A 10,147-nucleotide genomic window follows, 5' to 3' on the forward strand; every position below is an offset into this window, starting at 1 on the left:
GTATCAAATGAGCTTGGTTTTCATTTTACAATTATGTTCTTTTTCTAAACTGGTATGAAAAAAAGCTAAAAGGTATCCCAGAGGTAAATATATAGAAGGTGAAATATAGTTATTAGTGTTGGTTTTTTTGGAAGAAAAGCTTTTATGTTTCTTACAAACCATTCATTCTAGTTCATAAATTGGCAGGAAGAAATGGTCACTCACTTGAATGTCATCGAAACCGATGCTTAAGCCAGGTGAAAGTGAAATAAAATCTATGCCAGCAAGCTTGTATGAAGAAAAGTATATATTTCCAGCTGTACTACAACTAAATATAAGCATTAAAGGGCTTAGAGGAGAACAAATGGAAACATTATGGTTGGTGAGTTAGGGAACAAATCAGTATTTACATAGTCATATGAATGAAGGTTACTATGGTTAACTCTCTCTTCCATTAATTATACCTAAATTGTATATCTTTTATTTTTTTTTTTACTTGGGGTATAGTTCTTTCCATGCTCACAAACTCAGACTGTCATTTGTGAACATCTTCTCCATCACTCCTACAAGCTAACAGCCTCTTCTTGCCTTATCGTGACCTCTCTTCCCTGCCCACACACACATACTTCTTTAAGGCATTTTTTTTTTTACCTCCACCTCCTGTATTTGCTTGTATCATGTTTGTGAGCACTGGCATAAATCCTTTCCATTGGACCCAGTCTTTTTCCATAGACATTCTCCTAAAAAAAAAGAAAGTTAAACTTTTTCCATTTGAGGCCACCCTCACTTGCAAACTTAACTTTGGTTCTCCTTTGTTCTGCCTGCCAATAACATCTAGAGTAGGCCAAGGAGATGTAGGGTGTGCCAACAGCATTTATTACCCCTTTCAACTCCAATGTGTTCCTTCCTCTATATCGTTCCCCTCTTTTAAAACTTTTCTTCCCTATGAAACTAGCAAAGACAAGCAATATGTCCTGGTAGAAGGGATGGTAAAGAGAGGGAATGCTAATATTTTACAGAAGAAGTTAGACCTTATCTCCAGTAGGCAGAATAATGGGTTTTAGCCAACCTAAAAGTCATAGCTAAGGCCCACAGATGAAGGCACCCAGTTGAGTTCAGCAAAGCTGCCTGCCCAACCAGAGAAGGACACAGATGAATGATGGAACCCAGTCATAACCAGAAGAACTGCCAAGCTAAGTCTCATCTAAATTGCCAAGCTGCAGAATTAGGAATTAAATTCTTAACAGCTGTAATTTACTAAATATTAAGGTGATGTTGCACAGCAATAGATAAATAATACGACATTTGCATCGCTACCATATTACTCCACAGGAAGAGTTTGCATCCCTGGATCCTTGCATAGCTACTTCTTGCATGCATGGAATGTTTTCACAGCCAAGTTGGTAATCTTTGCTGGTTTAGCTCTCAAACTGTTCATCTGTAAAAAAAAGGTGTTTGCAAGTGCAATGGCTCATGTCATAATCTCAGTGCTTTGGGAGGTCAAAATAGGATAAACATTTGAGGCCAGGACTTTAAGACCAGCCCGGGCAACATAGTGAGACCCCATCTCTAAATATATATTAAAAATGAAGGTACTACCATGTGATATACAACACCACATTCAGCTCCATGACTCTAAGAATAAAAAGAAAAAAGGATTTTAAAATATCCTTTTCTTTAAAAATAGAGCATGGCTGGTAGATGCGCCAAAGATTACTACTACTTATTTAACTGGATGAGTAAATTTTAGCAACTTTTAAAATGAAATTAATCTCTGAGTTGAATATATACATTTATTTCACACTTGCTTTTCTCATTATTTACCACCACAGCAAAAGAAACTGAAGGATGTGGTATAGTAACAAAAATAAACAGTGAACAATAGAAAAAGAAGGAGTGTTTGAATTATCAAGTAATGAGCCCCATTACTAACCCCTAATTAAAAACACACACACAGAGCACGGTAGTCTCTGTTTCTATATAACATAGATTTAATAACTTTGTCTTTATATTAAAAAAATCTAGTAAGTTACTGTGATAGTTAATACTGAGTGTCAACTTGATTGAAGGATACAAAGTACTGATCCTGGGTGTGTCTGTGAGGGTGTTGCTGAAGATCAACTTTTGACTCAGTGGGCTGGGGAAGGTAGACCCACCTTTAATTGGGTGGGCACCATCTATTCAGCTGCCAGTGAATATAAAGCAGACCGAAAAACGTGAAAAGGAGAGACTTGCCTAGTCTCCCAGCCAACATCTTTCTCCCCTGCTGAATGCTTTCCGCCCTCAAACATCGGACTCCAAGTTCTTCAGTTTTGAGACTCGGACGGGCTCTTCTTGCTCCTCAGCTTGCAGAAGGCCTATTGTGGAACCTTGAGATCATGCAAGTTAATACTTAATAAACTCCTCATATATATATGTGTGTGTGTGTGTGTGTGTGTGTGTATCTATATATCCTATTAGTTCTGTCCCTTTAGAAAACCTTGACTAATACAGTTACTTTACGCTTTCTGAAGTAGGGTTAATCACAACAACTAAATTTAATAGATGCTTTATTTTAAATGCAAGATAAACATAAATCTTGTGTGTATTGTCAATTTATTTCCTCTCAGCTCCAAATTTGCATGTCTTGACTCTTACTTTGTGATGTTGAAGCTGGACTCTGATGTCAATTTCCTCAAGGCAGCTGACACAATGTTAGACTTTGTCAATAGAGGGTGCTGGAGGGATGTTGAAAGACAAAATAGAGGCAGGAGCTTCTCTTCCTGGTTCAGAAGTTTCATCTGGCCAGGTGCCATGGCTCAGGCCTGTAATCCCAGAACTTTGGGAGGCCGAGGCTGGCAGATCACCTGAGGTCAGGAGTACGAGACCAGCCTGGCCAACACGGTGAAACACTGTCTCTACTGAAAATTAAAAAATGAGCTAGGTGTGGTGGTGCACCTGTAATCCCAGCTACTTAGGAGGCTGAGGCAGGAGAATCACATGAACCTGTGAGGCAGAGGTTGCAGTGAGCTGAGATCCTGCGCCACTGCATTCCAGCCTGGGCAAGAGAGCGAGACTCCATCTAAAAAAAAAAAAGGGTTCTTGGTTCTTGGTACAGCTCTCAGTAGTTGGGTATGCAATTGACCCAGCGCAGTCACTCTCTGGCTAGTTCCTAGACCACAGAGGTAGGATACACAATGAATGCCACAGTGGTGTACCTGATCCTATGGGTCAGCTCAGTCTGTTGACTCTGCAGCCAGTCGCTGTGCTCCCAGCTGGCTGCTTTCTATGAATGAACTCCAGCTTTTAGTGTTTATATTAACTAAGTTACCCAATAAGCAATAAGTACTATCATATTGTTTTGATCACATTTGACTAGCAGTCAACTATTACATCAAAAAATACATAAAAATTAACAATTCATATATGCTTTCTAAAGTTTCAAAAATAAACTTCAAAGTGGACAGTATAACTGCTCTATCAAATAATAAGCAAATTAAGAGAGCTACATCCAGTCTGACTTTTTTTTTTTCAGGAGAATATAAGTTCATTTACTATAGTCGAAAGAAAGTAACATTATTCTCAATATGTAAAATATCAGTTATGGTTTTCAGAAGGTAACAATCTGAAATAATATCAGTACTGTAAACACTTATACAGTCTTATAAATGTCACGGAATTTTACTAAAGGGTACTAAATTCTCTAGAAATTCATTGTGGATGTGGACCAGAAGCAGTTGCAATTTGGCTCATAGTTTTTATCAGACCAGGTTCCCCAGAAGCAGATTCTAAGAAGAGGATTCTTTTGCTAGTGATGTAGTAAAATTGTATTTCCAGAAGATGACTAAGAATGGAGATGGAGGGATGATGGAATTCGAAGAAACATATGATAGAGAGGAAGCAAACAAATGGTGCTACTGCAGACAATGTCCCAGAAGGGTGATATCAGCCTGCTACCACAGGACTCTGGCATATGAATCATGAGCTCGGTTGTCATAATCTCATAAGTTCAGTAATTGGCTAAGGGCAATTGAGCAGAACAACAGTGTGTGCTACTTAGCAAAAGAAAATAATTCTTCTGTCTTTCTCGGTGTCTTTATTTCAGATGCTTGTCAGAACTATTCTGAACAACATAGAACCGAGACAAGATTTGGAATCAAATAACTTATCAAAAGATCAGGCACGGTGTAAAATAGTGATGATCGGAGATGGATTTAGCAGTACAATTGCACTCTCCAAGTCAAGATCCCTTTCTCACAAAATAAACAGCCATGTTCGGAAGAAACAGAGTGAATCATGAAACTCAGATATTACATTAAGTTCTGTTTAAGTATAATAATTGGAGGCTATAAAGGTGGAGGGGTTTTCCAGGGACCTCTTGGGCCTCTTTTTCTTAACCGTCTCACCTTATGTATTTGTTCGAGACTCCAGGCTGAACGCAAATATTTAGGTATGTTTTCCAATTTTGGTTCAGAACATTTCTCTTTGATTCTATGCAGCCTGAATCTCAATCATGTCAATCCTCTGACAAAGGTGTAAACAATGAAAGTAAAAGAGTAGATGATAAACTGCTGAGCCAGAGAATAATAGCAGGGAAACAGGGATTTTTAAAAGGCTGCAGCTAAAAAGAAATTTCGCAACTGATAAAATTATGATATGAAAAATCTGAATTTTACTGTCTCATAAATGAAATATAAGGATAAGCAAGATGGCTTCAGCATAGTTTAATATGACTAGGTAGGGATAGTTAAGAATTAGAGAGCACCAGTATCTGTATTTATGCCAGGTAATGAAACATCAGTCATATCCAGAAAGTGTATTTACCTGAAAATAAATCTCAGTTAGCTTAAAATTACATTCTAAGAAGTTAGGATATACAACGAATGCCAAGAATGATGTGTTACAATGTCAAATGGTTTTGTTTCTGCCAGATTTTACCCTGCAGAAGGTAAATAATATATATTTACAGTTTCATCTTTGGCAAAAAAAAAATGAAAATGAAAATCAGATTTCACTCCTTTTCAAAAGAATTCAGAATATACCAAGACTAATCAGGTAAGTCAAACAAATCAGGAAAATCAGTCTCAGGTTCACAAAGGTAAAATTAAAGAAACATTAATGACCTAGGAAACAAGGAGAGTAGTTGAAATAAGAGAAACAGCAAATAGAAATTTAGTTATACTATAAAGAGACATTTATTTATTCTTTTTCTCTCTTTCCCCTTCTTCTTCCTCTCTCTTTCCTAATGAGGAATGAACTACATACAATAAAGTGTATTAAGTGTACTAATTTTTAGCATACAGCTCAACAATTGAATTTTTACACACACACACATACACACACACACAGACCATTTTCAGCATCCAGACACCCAGTAAATTTCACCAGATATAATGATTATTCTGATCTCTATCACCATACATAAGTTTTGTCTACTTTTTAACTACTTGTAACTTGAAGCATACGTATGTATTATTTGGGTCTGGCTTTTTTATAACCCAGGATTATATATTTAAAATCATCCATGTTGTTGCATGTACCAGAAATTTATTATTTTTTATTGCAGTGTGTGTTAAATTGTGTGGATATGCCACATTTTAACCATTTTAATTAGGAAGAAATTACAAATTGTTTCTTTTTGGGGGCTAATATGAATACTGCAATAAATATTTTTGTAAATGCCTATTAACATACATAAGACTCATTTCTGTATGGTATAATCAGGAGTAAGACTGGCAGGACAGCGGGGATGAAACTTGGATTTATACATACAGACAAACAGGTTTCCAAAGGGGCTGCTTTAATCTATACTTCCACCAGCAAAGTATCGGTGTTCTAAATATTTCACATTCTTTCTGGCATTGGTATTTCTCTCCAATTTTTTTAACCATTCTTATGGATTTAAGTGGTATAACTTTGTGTTTTTGTGTTTATGATTTGAATTTCCATTATGACTAATGATATTAACTGCCTTCTCATGTTTATTGGCTTTTTCTTTTTCGAGACAGAGTCTCACTCTGTCACGTAGGCTGGAGTGCAGTAGCACGATCTCAGCTCACCGCAACCACCACCTCCCAGGTTTAAGTGATTCTCATGCCTCGGCCTCCCAAGTAGCTGGGATTACAGGCATGTGCACCCTGCCCAGCTAAATTTTTTGGTATTTTTAGTAGAGATGGGGTTTCATTACATTGGCCAGGCTGGTCCAAAACTTCTGGCCTCAAGTCATCCACTCACTTCAGCCTCCCAAAGTGCTGGGACTACAAGCATTAGCCACCACACTGGTGGCCATTTGATATCTCTTTTATGAAGTGCCTGTTCATAATTTTTGCTCATGTTTAAGTTGTATTGTCCATCTCTTTTTGTGATTTGTTTATCCTGACTTGGCTAAGGGATGCCCAGACAGTACAACAAACATTATTTCTGGGGTTGTCTGGTAGGGTATTTCTGGAAGAGATCACCTTTTGACCTGGTGAAATGAGGAAAGCAGATGGCCCTCCCCGATGTGGGCAGGCATCCCCCCACCACCATCCATTGAAGGCCTCAGTAAAACTATTCATAAAAGCCTGAGGATGGGCCAATTTACCCTGTGCTTCAGATGATACATCCATCTTCTCATTCCCTCAGACATGGATGCTTGTGTTTCTTAAGCTTCTGGACTCAGGCTATGACTTACACCACAGGCCCTCTAATTCTCAGGCCTTCATAGTCAGACTAAATTACACCAATACCTTGGTTATCCACCTTGAAGAGAGCAGATCATTGAGACTTCTTAGGCTTCATTACTGAGTTAGCCAATTTTGGTATGCTATTTCACACTTTCAATAATTTCTTTGGAAGAATAGATGCATTTAATTTGAATGAGGTCAAATTTTATTTTATGGATGGTAATTTTATTGCCCTATTTAAGAAAGTATTGCCTCTGAAGAAATCATGAAGATATACCTCTATTATTTCTTGCAGGTTGTTCTTTATAGCAATGTGAGAATTAACTATAATAGAAAATTGGTACCGTGAGTGTGGTATTTCTGTAAAGATACCTGAAAAATGTAAAAGCAACTTTGGAACTGGGTAACAAGAAGAGGATAGAAAAGTATGGAGGGCTTAGAAGAAGACAGGAAAAAGAGGAAAGTTTGGAACTTCCTAGACAATGATGAATGGTTGTGACCAAAATGCTGATAGTAATACAGACAGTGAAGTCCAGGCTGAGGTTGTCTCAGTTGCAGATGAGGAAATCATTGAGAACTGAAGATCACTCTTACTTTTGCAAAGAGACTGGCAGCATTGTGCCATTTCTCTAGAGATCAGTGGAACTTTGAACTTGAGATAGATTACTTTGGGTATCTGGCAGAAGAAATGTCTAAGCAGCAAAGTGTTCAAGAGGTGACCTGGCTTGTCCTTAAAGCATACAGTTATACGTGCTCACAAAGAGATGGTTTGAAATTGGAACTTATATTTAAAAGGGAAGCAGAGGAAAAAGTTTGGAAAATTTTTAGCCTGACCATGTGGTAGAAAAGAAAAACTCATTTTCCGGGGAGGAATTCAAACCTGCTGCAGAAATTTAAATGATTAAAGAGGAGCTGAATTTCAATAGCCAAGACAATGGGGAAAAATGCCTCCAAGGCATTTCAGAGTTTTGTAGCAGCCCCTCCCATTACAGGCCTGGAGGCCTAGAAGGAAAAATGGTTTCATGGGCCAGGCCCAGGGCTCCACTACTCTGTGTAGTCCTGGGACATGGTGTCCTGCATCCAGCCACTCCAGGTTCAGCTGTGGCTAAAGGGGGCCAAGGTACAGCTCAGGCTGCTGCTCCAGAGAGTGCAAGCCAGAAGCTGCAAAGGCTTCCACATGGTGTTAAGCCTGTGGGTACACAGAGGACAAGATTTGAGGCTTGGGAGCCTCCATGTAGATTTCAGAGGATGTATGGTAACAACTGGATGTCCAGGCAGAAGTCTGCTGCAGAGGTAAAACCCCCATGGAGAACCTCCTCTAAGACAGTGCAGAGAGGAAATGTGAGGTTGGAGCACTCACACTTAGTACCCACTGGGGCACTGCCTACTGAAGCTATGAGTAGAGGGCCACCATTCTCCAGACCCCAGCATGAAGCTGTAAGGTCCACTTACAGCTTACACTATGCACCTAGAATGGCCACAGGCACTCAACACCAGCCCATGAAAGCAGCCACGGGGGCGTACCCTTCAAAGCCACAGGGTGGAGCTGCCCAAGGCCTTGTGAGCCCACCCTGATGCAAACATCAGTGTGGCCTAGATTTGAAACATGGAGTCAAAAGATTATTTTGGAGCTTTAAGATTTAATGACTGCCCTACTGGGTTTCAGACTGGCATGGGTCCTGTAGTCCCTTTGTTTGGATGAATTTCTCCCACTTGGAATAAGAGCATTTACCCAATGCCTGTACCCCCCATTGTATCTTGGAAGTAACTAACTTGCTTTTGATTTTACAGGCTCATAGGCAGAAGGGACTTTCCTTGTCTGATGAGACTTTGAACTTGTACTTTTGAGTTAATGCTAGAATGAGTCAAGATTTTGCAGGACTGTTCAGAAGGCATGACTGTGTTTTGAAATGTGAGAAGGACATGAGATTTTGGAGGGGCCAGGGTGGAATGATATGGTTTGGCTCTTTGTCCCCACCCAAATCTCATGTTGAATTGTAATTCCCAATGTTAGAGGTGAAGCTTAGTGGGAGGTGATTGCATCATGAAGGTGGTTTCTAATGGTTTACCACCAACCCCCTAGTGCTGTTTTGTGATTGAGTTCTCACAAGATGTATGGTGGCTTACACTTATAATCCCAACACACTGGGGGGCCAAGGTGGGAGGATCACTTGTGGCCAGGAGTTCCAGACCAGCCTGCACAAAATGGTGAGAACCTGCCTCTATAAAAAATATAGAGGCTGGTCTGGAATTCCTGGCCTCAAGTGATCCTCCCACCTTGGCCTCCAGTGTGTTGGGATTATAAGTGTAAGCCACCATACCTGATGCATATGAGCTTTAATATCCTGACAAGAGAAATAAGTATCTCATTGCCATTTTCTCAAAAGTAGGATAGCTTCATTTATGCTACTGAAATAAACATGGAATTAGGGTAGAAAATTGGATTTTTTTCTTTTTTTGTCCTTGTTCCCTTTCAACTCCTCACTTGACTGTGTATTAAAAAGGCATAAACCTTCATTTTATATTCAATATATTAAACTTTACAGAATATGCCGGGCTGCTGGGATTCAAAAAGGTTCTTAAAACATCTAAGAACTTCCTACTGAATATTTAAACTTAACGCTTTAAAATTTAATGTTTCTTAAATTATTTGGAGTGATTTTTAAAATATAAAATTATTATAATATATGAAAATGTATATGTATTAGTAAGAGGAGCTATATGAAATATTAATTTATTTTACTCTTATGTTTATCCTTTTTAGGACCTAAAGAACAAACTGTAAAATACTCAAACACACCATGCAAATATATGCACATTACTCTGCTAAATATAGGAACCGAAGTAATCTATTTAGAGAAAAGGTTGGTATAATCTAATAAAAGAGATTTTTGGAATATAATAATAATTAGGCTAATAATAATAATGATGTAACAATTATTAAAATGATGAGGATAACAATAAAAACATCTGAAATCCATTGAAAGCTAAGCACATATATATTTTTTAAATTGTATCTGTACTGAACTTGTACAGGCTTGTTTCATGCCCTTATTCCCTAAACAATACAGTCCAACAATTATTTACATGATATATTAGTTCATTCTCACACTGCTATAAATACCTGTAACTGGGTATTTTATAAGGAAAAGAGGTTTAATTGACTCACAGCTCCATAGGATGGACAGGAAGCATGGCTGGGGAGACCTCAGGAAACTTTCAATCATGGTGGAAGTTGAAGGGGAAGCAGACAAGTCTCACATGCCCCCTAGGAGGAAAAGAGAGAGAAGGGAACGTGCTACATGCTTTCAAACAACCAGATATCATGACAACTCTATCATGAGAAACATAAGGGGTAATTCCACTCCCACGATTCAATCCCCTCCCACCAGGCTCCTCCTTCAATACTGAAGATTATAATTAGACATGAGATTTGGGTGGGGACACACAGCCAAACCATATCACATGGCATTTACATTGTATTAAGTATTGTAAGTAATCTAGAGATGACTTAAAATATAAAG

General features: G+C 38.5%; 1 long non-coding RNA gene across 1 annotated transcript in view; it reads right to left on the reverse strand.

Moving 5' to 3' along the window:
• The window catches only part of LOC129532485 (uncharacterized), a 34,970-nt gene extending 25,085 nt beyond the window's left edge, over positions 1–9,885 (reverse strand). The window contains exon 1 of the long non-coding RNA XR_008678260.1: positions 9,793–9,885. This is a non-coding gene — a long non-coding RNA (uncharacterized lncRNA). The remainder of the gene's footprint in view (positions 1–9,792) is intronic.
• Between the last annotated feature and the right edge of the window lie 262 nt (positions 9,886–10,147).

The sequence above is a fragment of the Gorilla gorilla genome, chromosome 2 (genome assembly GCF_029281585.2).
Source record: "Gorilla gorilla gorilla isolate KB3781 chromosome 2, NHGRI_mGorGor1-v2.1_pri, whole genome shotgun sequence".
Taxonomy (NCBI): domain Eukaryota; kingdom Metazoa; phylum Chordata; class Mammalia; order Primates; family Hominidae; genus Gorilla; species Gorilla gorilla.